Genomic DNA, 22,834 nt, shown 5'->3' with positions numbered 1-22,834 from the left:
AGATAAAATTAATTAAAGTTGGAATTTAAAAAATAAAAGTAAAGAAAGGTGGGAATTTGTCACGACCCGGAATTCTCACCCTCGGGAGTCGTGATGGCGCCTACTCGTAGAAGCTAGGCAAGCCACGAACTTAGAAATCTTTAACTCTTCTATGTTAATCCTTTTTACAACTCATTTTAACAAGTGATAAACATGAATATGAGATTTAAGCGGAAGTCTTAAATAAATATAAAATTAGAATGTTTCGAAAGTCAATACATGCTTCTACCCAAAAACTGGTGTCACAATATCCACGGACTACTAGGAGTACTACATACAATAGTCTGAAGGAAAAATAACATTGTTTGCCTCGGATACATGAGATAACAGAACATAATAAAAGATAGAGGAGACGTCGGGCCTGCGAACGCCTGCAAGCCTATCTCGGTGTCTCGGTGGACTGAAGGCTGGCTCCCCTACTGTTGCTGATCAAGTGTCGCTCCGGTATCTGCACAGAGTGCAGAGTGTAGTATCAGCACAACCGACCCCGTGTGCTGGTAAGTGTTTGGCTTAACCCCGGCGAGGTAGTGACGAGGCTAGGACCAGACTCCAGATAAGCCTGTGCAGTTATATAATATACAGCGGAAATATAAATAAGTAATAACAGTTTAAAAGGGAGGGAGAAACATGCTTCGGGGAAACATATCAATTCTATCAGAACATAATAAAGTATGAAAGAACACTTGATGTCTATAATCAATACAATGACAATACTACTGCGGCGCGCAACCCGAACCCTTATCATTTAACATTGTTGCGGAGTGCAACCCGATCCACATAAGTAACTGTTGCGGCGTACAACCCGATCCAATATAATATCTGTTGTGGCATGCAACCCGATCCAATGTAATATCTGCTGTGGCATGCAACCCGATCCAATATAATATATGTTGCGGCGTGCAACCCGATCCAATATAATATCTGTTGCGGCGTGCAACCCGATCCACATATATAATTGTTGCGGCATGCATCCCGTTCCAATATGATATCTAATAATGTTACGGCGCGCAACCCGTTCCAAATATACAGTCGGCAATAATCATAGTTACCCGACCCGGCAAGGGATCAACAATAGACTACACTATCCCGACAATGGAACTTAACAGTACAAGTATATACGTCCCGACAAGGGAGAAACAACCATAACTAAACTTGTTCCAACATCTAACTATCTCAACTGTAACTCAACTAGTTTCAACATCTAACTACCACAGCTATAACTAAACTTGTTACAACACCTAACTACCCAGCTATAACCAAACTTGTTACAACACCTAACACGAAGAATCATCAACCTAAGCGTCTGTAATATCAATTAAGAATACAATGCAAGGGAACCTCAACTCAACAATAGCCCCGCAAGGGGGCAACATAATGATCTCTTCTCTTTCTTACTTTTACTTCACAATTCACTTCACAACTCGACCCAATGCTCTAGATTCTCGATTATCACTTATATTTTCACAATTCGTTATAAAACTGGAGCCAACGCTCCTCAATGTTCATAGGTCACAACTCTTTCCACAACTTTACACAACAAATAGAAATCTTCACCAAGGCATGAATAATACAACAAGATCATGAAAATCATAAGATAAGACTCACGGTCATGCTTGACACCAACGCATAGATACTCATCACCATGCCTATATGTCGTACTCGACAAGAAACAAATAGCAAATGGGACACAACTCCTAATCCCTCAAGCTAGGGTTAGACCAAACACTTACCTTGCTGCCTAGAACACAACTCAAGCTTCAATTATAGCTTTATCCCTTGATTCCACCGCCAATTCGCTCGTATCTAGACACAAATTACTTAATTATATCAATAAACGCTAAATGAATCAACCCCAATGCATGAAAATGAGTTTTCCAAAGTTTTTCCCAAAAGTCAAAAATCGTCCCCGGGCCTACATGGTCAAAATTTGAGGTTCGAACCAAAACCCGATTACCCATTCCCCCACGAACCCAAATATATGATTTGTTTTTAAATCGGACCTCAAATCGAGGTCCAAATCCCTAATTTTTGAAAAAATTAGGTTCTACCCAAAACACTCAATTTCCCCCATGAAAATCATTGATTTGAAGTTGAAATCATGTTAAAAGTTGTTAATGATTGAAGAAAACTAGTTAAAAATGACTTACAATTGATTTGGAGAAGGAAGGTTGTTTGAAAAAATCGCCTCTTATATTTTTGGGGTTTTAAAAAATGAAAAATGACTGAAAATCCCGTCTATTTATACCCCTCTCAGACCCTCACCGCGGACCGCACATAAAGGCTGCGACCGCGGACCGAAAGAAATCGAGCGCGGCCGCGGAGGCTTGGCCTTGCTCACCGCGGACCGCACCAATCCCACCGCGGTCGTTGAGTCCCCACTGTGGACCGCGAGGCCTGGCTTCAGAGACCTGCAACTTTTTCATAAGTTCAAAACTTCCCAAAACACATCCAAAACACACTCGAGCCCTCGGGGCTCCTAACCAAACACACGTACTAACTCAACAACATCATACGAACTCATCCGTGCGATCAAATTGCCAAAATAACCTCAATAATAATGAATCAAACCTCAAAATCAAGAACGTTTTCTCAAACTTCATCAAGTATCAAATTTAGCAATTTAGGTCCGAATCACGTCAAACGACGTTCGTTTTCAACCAAACTTTACAGAAATAACTTAAACCATATATAAGACATGTACTGGGCACCGGAACCAAAATACGGGCCCGATACCATCACTTTCTAATCAGATTTCATTTCAAATTTCCTTAAAATTTTTCAGAAAACAATTTCCTTTAAAAATTTATTTCTCGGGCTCGGGACCTCGAAATTCGATTCCGGGCATACACCCAAGTCCCATATTTTCCTACGGACTCTCCGGGACCGTCAAATTGCGGATCCGGGTTCGTTTACCCAAAATATTGACCGAAGTCAAATTTATTCATTTTACAGTCAAAACTTATCATTTTTCACAAAATTTCATATTTAAGCTTTCCGGTTACGCGCCCGGACTGTGCACGCAAATCAAGGTGACTCTAAATGAGGTTTCCAAGGCCTCAGAGACACCGAATTCAATTAAAAGCAAGTGATGACCTCATCGCATTCTCCACCTCTAAAACAACCGTTCGTCCTCGAATGGACAGAAGAAGGAAGTACCTGAGTGGCGGAAAAGATGGGGATAACGGCTCCGCATATCGTACTCGGACTCCCAGGTCGATGCCTCAGGAGGCTGACCTCTCCACTGAACACGAACAGAAGGAAAACTCTTCGACCTCAACTGACGAACCTGCTGGTCTAGAATAGCTACCGGCTCTTCCTCATAAGATAAGTCCTTGTCCAACTGGACAGTGCTGAAATCTAATACGTGGGATGGATCGCCGTGATAATTCCGAAGCATGGACACATGAAACACTAGGTGCAAGGCTGATAAGCTCGGCGGCAATGCAATTCTATAAGCCATCTCTCCCACTTAATCAAGAATCTCAAACAGGCCAATGAACCTAGGGCTAAGCTTGCCCTCCTACCCAAATCTCATCACGCCCTTCATAGGCGACACTCGGAGCAATACCCGCTCTCCCACCATAAAAGCCACATCTCGAACCTTGCAGTCTGCATAACTCTGTTGCCTGGACTGAGCTGCACGAAGCCTATCCTGAATAATCCTGACCTTGTCCAAAGCCTCCTGAACCAGATCCGTACCCAACAATCGAGCCTCTCCCGGCTCAAACCATCCAACCGGAGATCGACACCACCTACCATATAAAGCCTCATAAGGAGCCATCTGGATACTCGACTGGTAGCTATTGTTGTAGGCAAACTCTGCCAAAGGCAAGAACTAATCCCATGAGCCTCCAAAGTCAATGACACAAGCTCGGAGTATATCCTCCAAAATCTGAATAGTCCGCTCGGACTGCCCATCCGTCTGAGGATAAAATGATGTACTCAACTCAACCTGAGTGCTCAACTCTCGCTGAACTACTCTCCATAAATGCGAGGTAAACTGCGTACCTCAGTCCGAAATGATAGATGCAGGCACACCATGAAGTCGAATAATCTCCTGAATATAGATCTCAACTAACCTCTCGGATGAATAGGAGTCTGCCATAGGAATGAAATGCGCTAAATTGGTCAGCCTATCAACAATGACCCACACTGCGTCGAACTTCCTCCGAGTCTGCGGGAGTCCAACAACAAAATCCATAGTGATCCGCTCCCACTTCCACTCGGGAAGCTCTATCCTCTGAAATAAACCAACAGGCCTCTGATGCTCGTACTTAACCTGCTGACAATTCAAACACCGAGCTACATATGCAATGATATCCTTCTTCATTCTCTGCCACCAGTAATATTGCCGCAAATCCTGATACATCTTCGCGACGCTAGATGAATAGAGTACCGGGAGCTATGGGCCTCCTATTTAAATCAACTCTCGGAGCTCATCCACATTAGGCAGACAAACTCGACCCTGCAATCTCAAAACTCCATCATTATCTAGGGTAACCTGCTTGGCACCTCCGTGCTGCACCGTGTCTCTAAGGATACACAAATGGGGATCATCATACTGCCGATCATGGATACGCTCCAATAAAGAAGAATGAGTGACCGTGCAGGCCAATACACAATTAGGCTCAGAAATATCCAACCTCATGGAATGATTGGCCAAAGCCTGAACGTCCAAAGCATGCGGTCTCTCATCGACCGGAATATAAGCAAGACTGCTATGGAATAACATAGCACAGGAACCCTGCTGCTATGGAACATAGCACAGCCTCTACCTCCACCTCTAGCACCTCTACCCCTACCCCTAGCTGGCTGGGCGGTCTATGGAACACCTGGTGCCTGGACCATAGCACAGGAACCCTGCTGCTGCAACTGAGTACCCTCCAACCTCGGACAAGTCCTCCTGATATGACCATACTTACCACACTCAAAACATCCACCTGAGTGATGTGGCTGAGGAAACTGAGACTAACCCTAGCGACCCGAATGAGCACCCCGAAAACTCTAGAGTAGTGGTGCACGGATAGGAGATGGTGGTGCACTATAGGACTGCTGATCGGAATACCGCATCTGCGGGCCACGGCTACCTGAAGCACCGTGAGAGACCTGAAGAGCTGACTGAAAGGGCCTAAGAGGATGGCCTCTACCATATGAATTCCTACCTCCAGACGAGGCACCACTAAATCTACCTGAAGAACGGGGCCTCTTATTCGACCCATGACCACCTCCCTACGACAGGACCATCTCCACTCTACGGGCCATATTGGCCGCCTCCTGAAAAGTGATCTCACTCCCAACCTTCCTAGCCATCTGAAGGCGAATCGGCTGAATAAGACCGTCAATAATCCTCATCACCCTCTCTCTCTCAGTAGGAAGTATGATAAGAGCATGGCGAGCTAAGTCGATGAACCTGGTCTCATACTGGGTAACCATCATAGAACCCTACTGGAGGCGCTCAAACTGCCTCCGATAGGCCTCTCTCTGAGTAATGGGGAGAAGCTTCTCCAGGAAAAACACTATAAACTGCTCCCAAGTCAAGGCTGGAAATCCGACTGGTCTCGCTAAGCAATAATCCCTCCACCAAGTCTTGGCGGATCCAGACAAGCGAAATGTAGCAAAATCAACCCCATTGGTCTCAACAATACCCATGTTCCTGAGAACCTCATAGCAGCTGTCTAGATAATCTTGGGGATCCTCAATAGATGCACCGCTGAAAGTGGAAGTGAAGAGCTTGGTGAACCTATCCAGCCTCCACAAAGCATCGGCAGACATAGCCGCTCCATCACCGGGTTGAGCTACCATACCCGGCTGTACTGCTCCAACTGGCTGAACTGCTGGAGTCTGAATCTGAGGAGCTACCTACTCTGGAGTGCGAGTAACAGGAGTCTAGGCTCCTCCTCCAGCCTGAGAGATGACTGGTGCTACAAGAAACAACCCTGCCCGGGTAACACTCTCCATGAGGCCTACTAATCGGACCAGAGCATCCTGAAGAACTGGGGTAGCAATAAACTCCTCTAGAACCTGACTTGGGCCCACCGGAACCATTGGAGCCGGAACCTCGTCATCAAAGTCAACCTGAGGCTCCGCTACTGGGGCTGTTGCTCGGGGCTGAGCTCTACCCCTACCTCGGCCTTTGGCACGGCCTCGGCCTTGCCCTCTACCCCTCATGGGAGCTACTGTTGGGGGCTCGGGCTGCTGAGCGGTAGATGAGGAAGCGCGTGTTCTCGCCATCTGCAAAAGAATAGAGTAGAAATTCAATTAGCATTGAGAAACAAAACCGCACGATAGGAAAGAATAAATGTGAAGTTTTTCCTAACTCTGTAGCCTCTGAGGATAAATACAGACGTCTCTGTACCGATCCCTCAGACTCTACTGAGCTTGTCCGTGAATTGTGAGACCTATGTAACCTAGAGCTCTGATACCAACCTGTCACGACCCAGAATTCCCACCCTCGGGAGTCGTGATGGCGCCTACTCGTAGAAGCTAGGCAAGCCACGAACTTAGAAATCTTTAACTCTTCTATGTTAATCCTTTTTACAACTCATTTTAACAAGTGATAAATACCTACATGACAGCGGAATATGAGATTTAAGCGGATGTCTTAAATAAATATAAAACTAGAATGTTTCGAAAGTCAATACATACCTCTACCCAAAAATCGGTGTCACAATATCTGTGGACTACTAGGAGTACTACATACAACAGTCTGAAGGAAAAATAACATTGTTTGTCTCGGATACATGAGATAACAGAACATAATAAAAGATAGAGGAGACGTCGGGCCTGCTGACGTCTACAAGGCTACCTCGGTGTTTCGGTGGACTGAAGGCTGGCTCCCCTACTGCTGATGATCAAGTGCCGCTCCGGTATCTATACAGAGTGCAGAGTGTAGTATCAGCACAACCGACCCCATGTGCTGGTAAGCGTCTGGCCTAACCCCGACGAGGTAGTGACGAGGCTAGGACCAGACTCCAGATAAACTTGTGTAGTTATATAATATACAACAGAAATATAAACAGGTAATAACAGTTTAAATGGGAGGGGGAAACATGCTTCTATCAATTCTATTAGAACTTAATAAAGTATGAAAGAACACTCGATGTCTACAATCAATACAATGACAATACTGATGCGGCGCGCAACCCGATCCCTTATCATTTAACATTGTTGCGGCGTGCAACCCGATACACATATGTAACTATTGCGGCGTGCAACCCGATCCAATATAATATCTGTTGCGGCGTGCAACCCGATCCAATATAATATATGTTGCGGCGTGCAACCCGATCCAATATAATATCTATTGCGGCATGCAACCCGATCCACATATATAACTATTGCGGCATGCAACCTGATCCAATATGATATCTAATAATGTTACGGCGAGCAACCCGTTCCAAATATAGAGTCAGCAATAATCATAGTTACCCGTCCCGGCAAGGGATCAACAATAGACTACACTATCTCGGCAAGAAAACTTAACAGTACAAGTATATACGTCCCGGCAAGGGAGAAACAGCCATAACAAAACTTGTTCCAACATCTAACTATCTCAACTATAACTCAACTAGTTTCAACATCTAACTACCTCAGCTATTACTAAACTTGTTACAACACCTAACTACCCAGCTATAACCAAACTTGTTACAACACCTAACACGAAGAATCATCAACCTAAGCGTCTGTAATATCAATTAAGAACACAATGCAAGGGAACCTCAACTCAACAATAGCCCCGCAAGGGGGCAACATAATGATCTCTTCTCTTTCTTACTTTTACTTCACAATTCACTTCACAACTCGAGCCAGTGCTCTAGAGTCTCGATTATCACTTATACTTTCACAATTCGTTATACAACTGGAGCCAACGCTCCTCAATGTTCATAGGTCACAACTCTTTCCACAACTTTACACAACAAATAGAAATTTTCACCAAGGGATGAATAATACAACAAGATCATGAAAATCACAAGATAAGACTCACGGTCAAGCTTGACACCAACGCATAGATACTCGTCACAATGCCTATATGTCGTACTAGACAAGAAACAAATAGCAAATAAGACACAACTCCTAATCCCTCAAGCTAGGGTTAGACCAAATACTTACCTCGATGCCTCGAACACAACTCAAGCTTCAATTATAGCTTTACCCCTTGATTCCACCGCCAATTCGCTCGTATCTAGACACAAATTATTTAATTACATCAATAAACGCTAAATGAATCAACCCCAATACATGAAAATGAGTTTTCCAAAGTTTTACCCAAAAGTCAAAAATCGTCCCCGGTCCCACATGGTCAAAACCCGAGGTTCGAATCAAAACCCAATTACCCATTCCCCCACGAACCCAAATATATGATTTGTTTTGAAATCGGACCTCAACTCGAGGTCCAAATCCCCAAGTTTTGAAAAACCTAGGTTCTACCCAAAACACCCAATTTCCCCCATGAAAATCATTGATTTGAAGTTGAAATCATGTTAAAAGATGTTAATGATTGAAGAAAACTAGTTAAAAATGACTTACAATTGATTTGGAGAAGGAAGGTTGTTTGAAAAAATCGCCTCTTATATTTTTGGGGTTTTGAAAAATGAAAAATGACTGAAAATCCCGTCTATTTATACCCCTCGCAGACCCTCACCGCGGACCGCACACAAAGGCTGCGACCGCGGAGCTCCACCGCGGACCGCAAGAAATCGAGCGTGACTGCGGAGGCTCGGCCTTGCTCACCGCGGACCGTACCAATCCCACCCTGGTCGCGGAGTCCCTATCGCGGCCGCGAAGCTTCCATCGTGGACCGCGCGGCCTAGCTTCAAAGTCCTACAACTTTTTCCTAAGTTCAAAACTTCCCGAAACACACTCGAGCCCTCGGGGCTCCTAACTAAACACACGTACTAACTCAACAACATCATACGAACTCATTTGTGCGATCAAATCGCCAAAATAACCTCAATAACAATGAATCAAACCTCAAAATCAAGAACTATTTCTCAAACTTCATCAAGTATCAAATTTAGCAATTTAGGTCCGAATCACGTCAAACGACGTCCGTTTTCAACCAAACTTTACAGAAATGACTTAAGACCATATATAAGACCTGTACCGGGCGCCGGAACCAAAATACGGGCCAGATACCATCACTTTCTAATCAGATTTCATTTCAAATTTCCTTAAAATATTTCAGAAAATAATTTCCTTTAAAAATTCATTTCTCGGGCTCGGGACCTCGAAATTCGATTCCGGGCATACGCCCAAGTCCCATATTTTCCTACGGACCCTCCGGGACCGTCAAATCGCGGATCAGGGTCCGTTTACCCAAAATATTGACCGAAGTCAAATTTATTCATTTTACAGTCAAAACTTATCATTTTCACAAAATTTCATATTTAAGCTTTCCGGTTACGCGCCCGGACTGCACACGCAAATCAAGGTGACTCTAAATGAGGTTTTCAAGGCTTCGTAGACACCAAATTCAATTAAAAGCAAGTGATGACCAAAGGGTCATCACAGAATTCTTTTTATAAAAAAAAAAAACAAAATGTAAGTGTGATTTCTTTTAAATAAAAAAAATAAAAAAATAATTTAAAAAAATCTGAAAATTTTCAAAAATTCTCCTATAAATAGAAGAGAAATATTTGAGAAACAAAAAAAAGGAGGAGGACAGGGAATTGAGAGGAAACATATTTTCTTCTTCTATGCAAAAATAGAATTTCTACTATTTTCATTCTTTCTTCCTATTTCTTTCAAAAAAAAAAAAACATCAATTCATTATCTTGTTTAAGATAAAAAAAAAAAAATTAGCTATTTAAATACCTCAAAATTAGCCCCAAAATAAGCATAAGAATTCGTGACATGAACCCATTTTCCTTCGAGTTTGAGTTACAGTCGAGTAACGAAATCCAATTCGTCGAGGTTGCCGGTTCAAGGTTCAGTCAATAGCTTGTTGTGTCCAACTCGATTTGGAGTTTTACATTTGGAAAATATTGAGCAAAGATCCATTCTAATCTTTGCCATTTTGTGTACTTGCATGAATAAATTTACACTATACTTAATGAATATTGTTCTTAAATTGTATTTTGCAAGTTATATGTTAAGTTGTATTATTCGTTGAATATTTTCATGTTATCCTTCTTAATAATAAAATTTGTAAGAAACAAATATATATATATATATATATATATATATATATATATATATATATATATAATGGTTGGTTGATATTTATGTGTTAATTTGGTGGGTATGTTTTATGGTGGGGTTATGAGTTTATTTGTTTTCTTTAGATTTTATATGATCCATGAAGGTTGTTTTTATTTACACTATTTCTTGTGTTTTTTCACATATTTATTATCTTAAATTTATAAATGTTAGATTAGTCAAAGATAGAAAGATTTAAGGGTTGAATATTTTCTTAAAAAAAATGTTAAATTAGTTAAAATAATTCAATAATTTTCATCTACCATTTTTTTAACAACTTTGACAATTAACACACTATCATGAGTTGTATATGCATATGACATTCAATATTTGAAAGATCGTGCAATTCCTTTTTTTCATTTCGTCTTTTCTTAAATTTTCTGAGTATTTTCTTTTCTTTTTCTTCAAATTTTTACTAAGATTCTTAAATTTTCTAAGTATTGGAGTTTTTATTAATCTTAAAGACATACAATTTATAAAACCTTTACATGATCTTTAAGTATATAATTTCATTTTTTTTTTTTTGAAATATTTAAGTAAATAAATCATGACCTTCATATTAATCTCAAAGTAATGTAGAATAAATATTTATGAACATCGTAGTTTGGCTTTAGGCGCGATTAATAAATCATCGTGGCTATGGGTACGGTACCCATGGCATGGCCACGATACATAATCCCTAATTTGGGTGTGCATTTCATGTGACCCGATCATAACAACTTCGAATAATAAAACTCCTTTGAAATAATTTGAAGCGTGCCATGCCAAATAAAACCCCTAAGCCCATGGCCCTCAAAAAACTAGTTAGCTTTTTTATATAAAATTTGAGGTGTGCCATTTTCATTAAATAATTCATGGCCCTCATGTAATTAATATTAACTCTTTAAAAATTGAGGTGCGCCATCAATTAAACTCTCCATGTCCCTCACAAACTTTGTTATTAATTTGGACTTTCGTAGTTGCTTTAGGCGCATTCTTTAAATTGATTTTCTTTGGATGACTAATTTCGGGTGTGCATTTCATGTGACCTAAATTCTTTTCTTAACAATAATTAAAATAAACATGTAGCGAATCGCGGGTGCATTTCATGTAGCGTGTTTGCGATGTGTTCCAAAACGGCAAGTGTACGACAATCGTAACTTGTTCAAGAAATAATACCATAAATTCTAAAAGCGGTTTAAAATAATTAAAAAGTGATTATAAAGCTAAAAATGTATAATAGGTATAAAACATGTAGTAAACTAGATAATAGGCCAATTGTTAATAGTTTAAGTGGCCGTGCTCGAACCACGGAACCTGGGAATGCCTAACACCTTCTCCCGGATTAACAGAATTCCTTATCTAGAATTTCTGGCTCGCAGACTTCAAAAGGAAAGTCGAATTTCCTTAATTTGGGATTTTAAAATAAACTGGTGACTTGGGACACCAAATAAACTATTCCAAGTGGCAACTCTAAATTAAATAAAATAATCTCATTTCGAATAATGTCACCTTAATTGGAAAAACTCTCTTATACACTCTCGGATGTGTAAAAAAAGAGGTGTGGCAGATCAGCTGTGAGCACCTAATTTTTTACCATATTTAATTTTTGTCACCTTCTTCTATTTAAATATTTTTAGAGGTTTTAGTCTACAACTTTTAACTTTGTTACATTTTTTATTATAGGGTAAAAATACGAAATTTGAAAAAGGTGAATTATTACTATTAATAATATTTTATTTTTATTTTCATTTTAAAATAATAAAAAAATAACGAAAATATTAATTTTTTTTAATTATTATTATCAGGAGAGATTAAATAAATAAGAAAAAGGGAAGTAGGCAATTAAAAAAAATAAAAGTAAAAGTAGGTGGAATTCTCTTTTAAAAAGTAAAAAAAATGGAAAATTATAAAAATAAAAGTAAAGTTTTGTGAAAATTTAAAAAATAAAAAGTAAAAGAAAGTGTAAATTAAAAAATAAAAGTAGAGATGGCTAAAAATTTTAATAAAAATGTAAAAGAACGTAGAATTTTTTAAAAGAAAAGTAAAAGAAAGTGGATTTATTTTAAATTAAAGTAAAATAAGTGGAAAATAAAAAAAAAAAGTAAAAAAAGTGGGATTTTAAATAAGATAAAAGTAATTAAAGTTGGAATTTAAAAAATAAAAGAAAGTAGGAATTAAAAAATAAAAGTAAAGATGGCTGAAATTTTTTTTTTAAAAAAAAAGTAAAAGAAAGTAGAATTTTTTAAAAGAAAAGTAAAAGAAAGTTGATTTATTTTAAAGAAAAAAGTAAAATAAGTGGGAAAAAAAAAAGAAAAGTAAAAAAAGTAGGATTTTAAATAAGATAAAAGTAATTAAAATTGGAATTTAAAAAATAAAAGTAAAGAAAGGTGGGAACTCTTTTTATAAAAAGAAAAGAAAAGCAAAATGTAAGTGGGATTTCTTTTAAATAAAAAAATAATTAAAAAACAAATCTGAAAATTTTCAAAAATTCTCCTATAAATAGAAGAGAAATATTTGAGAAACAAAAGAAAAAGGGAGAGGAGAGGAAATTGAGAGAAAACATATTTTCTTCTTTTATGCAAAAATAGAATTTCTACTATTTTTATTATTTCTTCTTATTTCTTTCAAAAAAAACATCAATTCATTATCTTGTTTAAGATAAAAAGAAACCAAAAATTAGCTCTTTAAATACCTCAAAATTAGCCCCAAAATAACAATAAGAATTCGTGGCATGAACCCATTTTCCTTCGAGTTTTAGTTACAGTCGAGTAACGAAATTCAATCCGTCGAGGTTGCCGATTCAAGGTTTAGTCAATAGCTTGTTGTGTCCAACTCGATTTGGAGTTTTACATTTTGGAAAATATTGAGCAAAGGTCTGTTCTAATCTTTGTCATTTTTGTGTACTTGCATGAATAAATTTACACTATACTTAATGAATATTGTTCTATTTAAATTCCGGGGGCAAATCATTCTTGCTGAAAGAGATTTGATTGACTGCAAAAAACCTTTCCGCCATCCTCTCTAGTTGTTCCACAGTGGTTTCAATGGGTACGTATTCTTCATTGAGAGTTTTGATCTACACTTTTTGATGTTTAGTTGAATTCATTAGCAAAGACAACAAAGAGACTTGAGCAGGAGACTTCCGGAGTTGATCAATTATCTCGTAGTCCGCTATTTTTATTTTTCAGAAGAACTCTTCTGCTTCTTCAGCACTTACTGGCTTCTTGAGTGGGAAACGCTTCTTCGTGGCATTATTCACTTCCTCCAGATTGAGGTATTTCTCCGTCGGGTTATTTTCCTTAACTTCTCCCGAGATCTCTTTACCCTTGTAAGTTACTACCGCCTTGTTGTAATTCCATGGAACGGTAGTGGGATCTTTCATGGTCCTCTACGGTGCGCGGCCAATAACCACGGGCTCATTCAGCTTTGGTGAAATTACTGGCCCCCGCACCACGTAGGTCCCTTTAGGCACATACATTTTAGATCTCTTGTTTAGCTCAAACCTTTTTGGAGGGCTCAATGACATTTGTTCTTTCTTGTGGCCCCGGGGAACATAGAGAATGCATCTTTTGAGGGCGCTGCCCAGTTTCAGTTTCCACCTTCTTTTCTGTATTCTGAGGGGTGGGTTTACTCTTCTTCTCCCTTTTGTCTTGTTTTGCGACAGCCTTTGGCTTCTTTTCCACATTGGCTATGGCAATGATGGCTTTTAGAGTTGGGTCAAACTCCCTGTCTTCGCAAATCATTCCAATAACCGGCTCGTTGTTGTGAGCCGGTAGTGGATTGTTGGTTACATTAGGAACGTCTTCGTCTTTTAGCACTATTCATTTTTGTTCTATGAGGTTTTCCACAGCCATCTTCAGGGTCCAACTGTCATCTTTATCTTTCCCTTCCGCCCCTGAGTGGTAAGCACATCGAATATCGGCTCTGTAAGCGGGTGACACTAGGTTTTGCCTGGTTTGGGGTACAGGCTACAACAAATCCATATGGACAAGTTTGGGGAAAAGGTTGGAATATGACTCACCAATGGGTGTGAAGTTTGCCATCTTGGGTGGTTCCCGGGCACGAAAGTTGTTCTGTGGAGGTCGGGGATTATACTTAGCATGGTGAAGAGGTTGATTTCTGGGAAATGGAGCACAGTTTTGATTGAATTATTGGTGTGGCCTAACGTAGGGTTGGGAATTCATCACTGCGTATGGCTGAGGAACCATAGCGTAGGCCACATCCTGATGGAATAATAATGTTGTGGGGTTCTTTCAGAGAAATAAGGTCTGGGTGGACGGGGTTTTCTTACACTTGAAGTTGCCATTGCCGCTTCCTCTTTCTTCTTTCGGTTTGCTACACCTCCAGACCCACTTTGAATTGCTTAGGAGGTAGCCCTTATAGCAGACTGACTCAAGATTTGCCCTGTTTTTAAACCATTCTCAACCATTTCACCGATTTTGATGGCCTCGACAAACGGTTTCCCCATCGCAGACATCATGTTCTAATAATAATCAACCTCTTGGGCTTGAAGAAAGACACTAACCATCTTTGTTTCGTCCATTGGAGGCTTGACTCTTGCCGTTTGTTTGCGCCATTTGAAAACATACTCTCGGAAGCTTTCGGAGGACTTCTTCTTTAGATTTGACAATGAATTCTTATCAGGGGCAATGTCGATGTTTTATTGAAACTACCTGACAAAGTATCGAGCCAGGTCGTCCCAGATATGCCACCGAGATATATCATGATCCATGTACCATTCAGAAGCACTGCCGACTAGGCTCTCTCCAAAATAGGCCATGAGAAGCTCCTCTTTTCCACCTGCTCCCCACAATTGGTTGCAGTACCTCTTGAGGTGGGCTATGGGATCCCCATGCCCGTCATACTTTTCAAACTTTGGGGTTTTGAAACCCAAGGGTAAGTCCACGTGTGGGAACATACACAGGTCAACGTAGGATACGCTCTTTTGCCCACTCAAACCCTGTATATTTTTGAGACTCTGCTCCATGCTCCTCATCTTTCTGGTAATCTCCTCTTGTTCAGGGTTTTTTGTGGTTTTCTCCTGCCCCGCAGTAAACTCGTACCAGGGTTGCTGAGGGTAGGAATTAGTAGTGAACTGGGTTGGTTCCATTGGGAAAGATGGTGCTTGAAAGGTGAAGGATGACTAGTCAAAACTAGGCCTGGGTAGAGTGGGCTGTGCCGCAGCTGAACAAGACAACGCAGTGAATATGTTTGAGGCCGCACCTGACATTGACACCTGGGGGCGGGCCTCAGAAGGTGTTCCAACAAAGTGGGTTAAGATGGTAGGATATCCCGGTGGGGTGTATAGATAACTTATGGGGATGTTGGAAGTCCCACTTGCCCTGGGAAATAACTCAGGGAACCCAGGTATCGCACTTGGTGGTTCTCTTCCGTTGGCCCAGGCGTCCCACATTTCCATCATGCAGAGACGTAGAATTATATTTTCTTCAGCAGTTGCTGACTCATAAGTTGGGATGGGCGAGATCGGTCTATCCTCCGGGATAGGAGTTGTTGGCAGCTGACTTTCCGAAGACATTTCAACACTTCCTTTTGACCTTGTGAAGTACGGATATGACCACTTTAATATAAAACCTGGAACTTAACAGTAGACAACAAATCGGTCAATTTGAAGCAATTAACACATAGGTAATCGCACGTTGGGGTGTGATGCACCTATACAGTTAAATGTGTTTCTACATGTTTCGCAACGGTTGCACGTTTCATCCCGACTCTGCTTATTTTCCCAATTTTCTTTTCCTTACACTTTGGCTATTTGTGTTATTCCCATTTTCCTCTCTTTTCTTTCCTCTCTTTTCTTTCCTCTCTTTTTTCGTTTTTCTTTCTTTTGGTTTTTCTTTGGCTCTCTTTTTCTTTCTTTTTGGTTTTTCTTTCGGTTCTTTCCTTCCACATCCCTCTTTATTTGAGTTATTTACAAAAACAATATGACAAGATCTGATGAGGATTGCCTATGTATGGTGACGCCACGTGAATTAGATCATTATGTAGTTCAAGAAAATAAGTACGAACAATAAGGAAACAATTTTTGGGAATTTTCAATTTTCATTAAAAAAACTCCTAAACTTTTCTATTACAAAAGACTCCAACATACTCATTTCTTGTAATTTTAAAGACTACAAACATACTCAAAACAAATTTTAAACTAAAAACTGAAATACAGACTCGATAAGTGAAAATCAAGAGTACATAAGTGCTTCGACTCCGGGGGCCCGTGGGACATCATTCGGTCTTGCCACGGGCCTATGTGCAAGATCCCCTTGAAGCCGCTCCAGATCACTCATTATTTGGCGGACAAATGTCATTACTACAGCAAAGAAAGTTGTTCGAGTCATGTCCTCACATTCATGGAATTTCATGATGATGTAGTCGGCAATTGCTCTAACCCTCTCCCAGATAATACCCTTTTCTTGGAGCAAACGCCCGATTTGCTGATTCCAAGCTTCCAACACTTGGGTGTCATGACAGTTTTGATTCTGCAACTGTTGCATATCTTCCTCCATCTGGGCCATCAAAGCATAGCAAGGTTCCCTTTCGGCTTTAAAGTTCCTAGCTTGTTTGGCCGCCTCATTTTCAAGGGTAGTTAAATTTCTCTTCAAATCGATGATTGTCCCCTCATATTTTCTCTTCAACTGCCGCACAAATTCCATTCGTCCTTCTACATTCTTTGCCAGTTGTGCTCGGACTCTTGCTAGACTAGCCTCAGATTTTTCTAAGTCATTTGACACTCAATTATTTTCTTTCGAAGACCACTTATGAGCCTTTCATCTGCTCGGCTTCTTTCTTGGTTTTTAGCAACTATTCTCATTTTCTGGATCTGATCTCTAAGGGCTTGGTTTTCTTGAACCAACTTCTTCTTTTCCCCTTCATCGGCAGCAACTTGGACACTATTGTCAAATTTGAGCTTCCTGATTTGTCCCTCCAATTTACTTATCTTGGCCCTATAGCTTGCTTCTTTCGTCAACCAGTCCCATTGCTCCCGCAAGTCTTTAGTGAATTACTAGACGTGAGGTCTTTTTGCAGGCCTTTCGGGCTCTCGAGGGACTTGAAACCTTTTACCGAACCAATTCATGTAATTAGGCTCTACCTCACCCTTAACTAGATCCCACACCAGAGTTTTAGGTTCTAGAAATCTGCACTCATTCCAAACTTGGTGAACTCTTCCTTCTGGGAATACAGCCTTTGGGCCCAATTCGACGACTTGTCGGCTCAGATCTTCGTCATGGGGAATAGTTTGAAACCTGCCCAGTTGGCGCAAAACCCGGTGAGGAGCATATGGCTGAATGCTCCGGAGACCCATTAGGAGAAGATAGCACACTTCGGCTGACATGTATGTGACTTCGGTGACAGGGAGCCATCCGAAAGTCCACTCAATTTTGTCCGAAGTTAAAGAACTCAAGTGCACAAACCAAGCCTCTGTACCCTCTGGAAATTCAATACCCACCACTCGGTTTTCGTACTCTTCGATGCAATTCAAACCAGTCATGTCGTAGTTCATATACCCGATACGGTGATAGAGATGTTCTTGTATCCACAGTTGTAGGAGTAGGTTACATCCTTGGAAGAATCTTCCCCCTTCTCGGCATATGGTTAAGGCTCGGTAAATCTCAGCTAAGATCATTGGAACAAGGGTGCCATTAGCTTTCTTGATCATGACATCAACCATTCCCACGAGACCCAATTCTATGTTGCCGTCCTTTCTCGGATAGATTATGACACCCAAAAATGCCACTATAAAGGCCAAACCCCATCATGCCTCCCATTTATCTTTGTTACCTGCATGGGTTAAACCAGTATTCGATGATTCAAAACCTTGAGGATTGTCATAGCACTGGTACAAAAATTGGAAAGTGCAAAACCTTTCGGATAAATTCTCATCCTGAACCTCCCGGCTAATTCAACATATCTAGAAACTTGTGAAGAGACATTGTTCTTAGTGACACCAGATACCGACTTTTGAGATTTCCGCTAAGGCCGGCATAGCCCGCAATTTCCTCTAGCGCGGGAGTGAGCTCAAAATCAGAAAAGTGAAACACATTGTGAGTCGGATCCCAGAAAGGTATCAAGGCCTCAATCACATCCAATCTTGGCTTGATTTTCAGAAGTCCCATGAGACCACCTAAAACTTTTACCACAGTCCCTCTGCTGCATTTTCCTAAATCGTTCCACTACATATGGAGCTGTAGGGGGATTTCCTCAAGAGCTGTGAAGGGTTCTTTTTCATTTGTGCTCATCCTGCACTTTTATTAGGGTGATTTCGTTAAAGGATCATGATTCATTTTGACTCAAGAAAATTTATCACCATTTTTCAAAAAAATTAATTTAAAAAATAAACACCCGGCTTTGCAAATACGTCCCTTCATCACTTCGGGGAGGAAGATTTTAGGATTGTGTTTGCTAACCGGCCAAAAATTTGAAAAAGAGACCATAGGTGGCTGTTCTTGCAAAAATAGCCTTTCGGCGCCCTTTTGGGGACATTCAACTATTTTAGACAAGAATGGCATCACCTTACTTATTTATGACAAAACAATAAAAAAATTTGTTCTTTTTGGGCTATTTTTGCAAAAATAAAGTTGGTCCTGATGGGGGTTACCTACATATCTCACATCCGGTGAGAATCAAATTGGCATAGTTCGGGCAGATTTGACAAAATAAAAACAACAATAACTATTTTTTAAAACAAGATTTTCTTTTTCTCTTTTTTTCAAAATTTCGGCAAAGTTTTGGTATTTTTTGGACATTGATTTATTCAAAAACAGGTAATTATCTCTCTAGCACTCAAATTGATTTTTCCTTTTCCAACTTTTCTCCTATTATTCAGAAGTCGGTCAACATGCAAATTCGAAGCAAATAAATGCACAAGTAGCAAGTAGAATGAATCAGGATGGTCTTTTCATTTCGGGTACACCTGTCCTAGACAGACCCAACCCCTGTTTTAAGTCTCCAAAGTCAAATGCACGTGATGCAAACAAATGTTCCTACTGGGGATCCGGCATGAGGTTTTATTATACTAAGTTTAAAACCTGGGTGTATTGTTCTAGACCTGGCTTACCCGAGCGGACAGCTCGAGCCGGGGGGGAGGGGGGCAGCGTACCGGGAATACAAAAACTTCACCGGCTTTGCAACTTGTCTGAACCTCGTTCTAAAATTGGGATAAGACTCTAACAGAAAAGAAGTCACACGAAGTGCACACTTCCCAGATAATTTAGAAGACTCAGAGAGAAGAGGGTTTCGTAGCAGTTTATATACAATCCAAATAATATCAAAACAGTAAAAAGCGGCATTTAGCACATTAGGCTAAAACATGCAAAAAACAGATAATAAATAAAGCCAAATGTAACAGTTATTATAAGCTCGAATTCTTGAACCCTGAACCGAAGTTCTGGGTTTAGGTCCCCAGCGGAGTCGCCAGAGCTGTCACACCTCCTTTTTACACCCCGAAGGGGGATAAGGGAGTTTTTTCCAATTAAAGTGACATTATTCGAAATGGATTATTTTATTTATTTTTCAGAGTCGCCACTTGGGATAGTTTATTTGGTGTCCCAAGTCACCGATTTATTTTAAATCCCAAATCGAGGAAATTCGACTTTCCTTTTGAAATCTGCGAACCAGAAATTCTAAGTAAGGAATTCTGTTAAACCGGGAAAAGGTGTTAGGTATTTCCGGGTACCGTAATTCTAGCACGGTCGCTTAAACTATTAAAATTAGCCTATTATCCGATTTATTACACGTTTTAGCCTATGGTGCATTTTTAAACTTATTAACTGCTTTTAATTATTTTAAAATATTTTTAGGAAGATTCAACGTTATTTAAAACATGGCTTGAACCACGCCACATGAAATGCACCCGCGGTTCGCGACACGTTCTACTTAACATTGTTGAGAATTGAAGTCGGGTCACATGAAATGTACACCCGAATTTTAGCATGTTTATTTCATTATTAATCGAACTTATAGTCGGGTCACATGAAATGCACACCCGAATTGAGATTTACATATCGTGACTATGCCACGGGAACCGTACTCATAGCTATAACAATTTATTTAATTAACACACCTAAAGCGAACTACGAAAATGAGTTAATCTATGGATAATTTTCCTTATAAACCAAGTCTTCACAAAACAACCAAATCCATTTGATGGAATTTTCAACTTCTGCAACTGTATCAGATGCACTTTGGAAGATAAAGAGCTATTTCATTATGAAGGAAAATGTTTTGTTTAAACAAGTCTAATAGAATAAGAGTTAGGATAGTAGCAAAAGACAATGACCCAGAAAAGAACTTCACAAACACGATGCGTCGGTCATAAAAATCATTCAAATTTGTCCATCCATTATGTTCCACCCAAATGGACAATATCACACATTAAAACAGAGGAGAAAAAGAAATTTTATATGTATGCATCGTGTTAGCCAAAATTGACAATCTCTTAATATTTATTTTTTATTAGGTATATAAAGACAAAATTTTAAATATTTTCATGTAATAAGATCCCAAAATTCAACTTTTCCCCAAAACTACAAAGTCAGTAATGTTGCAATATTACAATACTTAAAAAAAAGAACATATTGATTTCTTATTTCCTACCACATATAAAGGACTTAATGCTTCTGCAACTGGCATTTACCTTCACAACAATAATTGCACATGCCTCTAAATAATATGGATCAAAACTTAATTCCTAAAGCAGCTGAGTTATTCAAATTGAATTTTACCAATACAAATTAAAGCTCTTACCTGCTACTGTCGAAAGCATTGTTCCTTTTTCCTTTCGTTTCACTTTCAAATACTTGGGCAAAGCAGATCTGAAGATCGATCTTCTTCCTTGCCGTACGACCTCGATGCACCGGACCTCGACGAACTCAACACTTCAATATATGGCGCTGAACAGATCTCGCAAACGAGCTCCAAGATGGATTCAACCTCGACAAGGAACCAGCAGAATAGTCATCGAAACTCAACCAGAAAAATTCGAGACTCGCCGGAAAAGAATGTTAAACGAGCTTTTGGACTCCTCACTGTTTTCAACGTGTGTGTGTGTGAAGCTTCGTTCAGTTGTGGGAGATGGAGTCGTTTATGGCTGCTGAAGCTCAGAAAATTCTGAAGCTTTTCTTCAGGTTTGTGAAGAAGAAAAGACCATCGATGGGGGAGGTCCCTTTTTGCAGTTGATTGTCGGCTTTTTTGGTGAATTGTATTTTTTGTGTTCTTTTTGCTTTTCTTCGGAGTAAACGGCGGGTTGTCAAGTTTTTTTTAGGCGTGTAGGTTAATTTAGGATTAGGTACTATTATATAAGGGTATGGATCAAGTGAGAAGTATGGGCCTAGGAATTATGGGCTTGAGAATTATGGGTTAGGTTCAAAATTAGGCCTAAAAATGGGTTGTTCGAGCCTAAGTTTATTCTTTCCATGCGAACGAGATTAAAATACGATCTCATTTATTAATTAATCCTACTTAAGTAAAATAACTATTAAAATAAGATTGACCGTTAAAATAAACTATTTTTTTGGTATTTTTCAAGATTAAAAATGACTACAAAATATTAATGGAATAATTTTTGTAATTTTTATTTTTCTTGTAATAGAATGAAATAAGAGAGTAAAAATTAGTTGAAATAGCTATATTAGGCCTAAATTAAATATTTACGTACTAAAATATGAAAAATCTTGGGGAGGGTCATGTCGGAAAAAAAATTAAGAAACTTTGACGATTATGTTAATAAATGATAAATTATAGTATACATTTTTTAGAGCAACATCTTTTTTATTTAAATTCTTGCGAAAATCTAGTAGCAAGAGAAAGAAAAAAGAGACAAAGAGACATGAAATATAACTGATAGAATAATAAATTGTTCCTTCCATTAGCAAGGGGGGCAAGTTTTGAATATTATCAAGGAAAGATGCCATAATTTTTCCCCTTGGGAACATAAATTTGAAACCGTAACCTCTAGTCAGCATAGAAGCGCGTCAGATGCCGGACATTAGCACTAAAGTTTAAAGAACAAACCTTAGGTTCTGGATCTAGAAGATTGACATCAACTAGGTGTTCAATCCAGCTTGAACCCAAAGCATCATCATCGTTAATTTTAGTACTTTTAGTACTCACAGTAGTGCTCCAAAAAATTACAAGTCTTTAACCTCCCAAAAATGTTAATTCAACACTTTCCAGCAAATAGAGAGTACCCAAATACAGAAACATAGTCTTGCTAATTGTAAAACATATCTGTTACAATCTACAAACCTTAGATTCACGTTGACTACTGATTTTTGCTCTTGTTCTTGCCCTCAGGGTGTGTCTTCTACTGATTTTGCTCCCAGCCGTCCTAATTTTGCTCCCAGCGCATTTCTACTCTTTTAGAAGAAAGACTGATGTTTTACTTATTTGTGCCCTAGGGTAAATAATTAAGTGGTATTCAACGATGGATTTAGCTAAGCCTCAATTTCCGTCGCTAAAAATAATATTATTTTTCATTGAAGAGTACATTATCGACGGAAATTTCCATAGCAAGGTGTTTTAAAAAATTTTGATAAAGAAATTAAGGCTAGCGACGGATTTTTGGTTGCTAATTCTGTCGCTGTAGTTAAATAAATTTTGTCGCTCC

At 39.5% G+C, this 22,834-nt stretch overlaps 1 long non-coding RNA gene across 1 annotated transcript; it reads right to left on the bottom strand.

Moving 5' to 3' along the window:
• Nucleotides 1-251: 251 nt before the first annotated feature.
• On the bottom strand, nt 252-21,644 carry LOC104242347 (uncharacterized). The gene is made up of 4 exons (XR_011401871.1): nt 20,974-21,644; nt 8,149-8,221; nt 6,845-6,909; nt 252-598 (listed from the first exon to the last, which is right to left on the bottom strand). It is a non-coding gene; the product is annotated as an uncharacterized lncRNA (long non-coding RNA).
• Nucleotides 21,645-22,834: the final 1,190 nt, after the last annotated feature.

The sequence above is a fragment of the Nicotiana sylvestris genome, chromosome 8 (assembly GCF_000393655.2).
Source record: "Nicotiana sylvestris chromosome 8, ASM39365v2, whole genome shotgun sequence".
NCBI lineage: Eukaryota > Viridiplantae > Streptophyta > Magnoliopsida > Solanales > Solanaceae > Nicotiana > Nicotiana sylvestris.
This window is presented reverse-complemented; position numbering and strand designations above follow the sequence as displayed.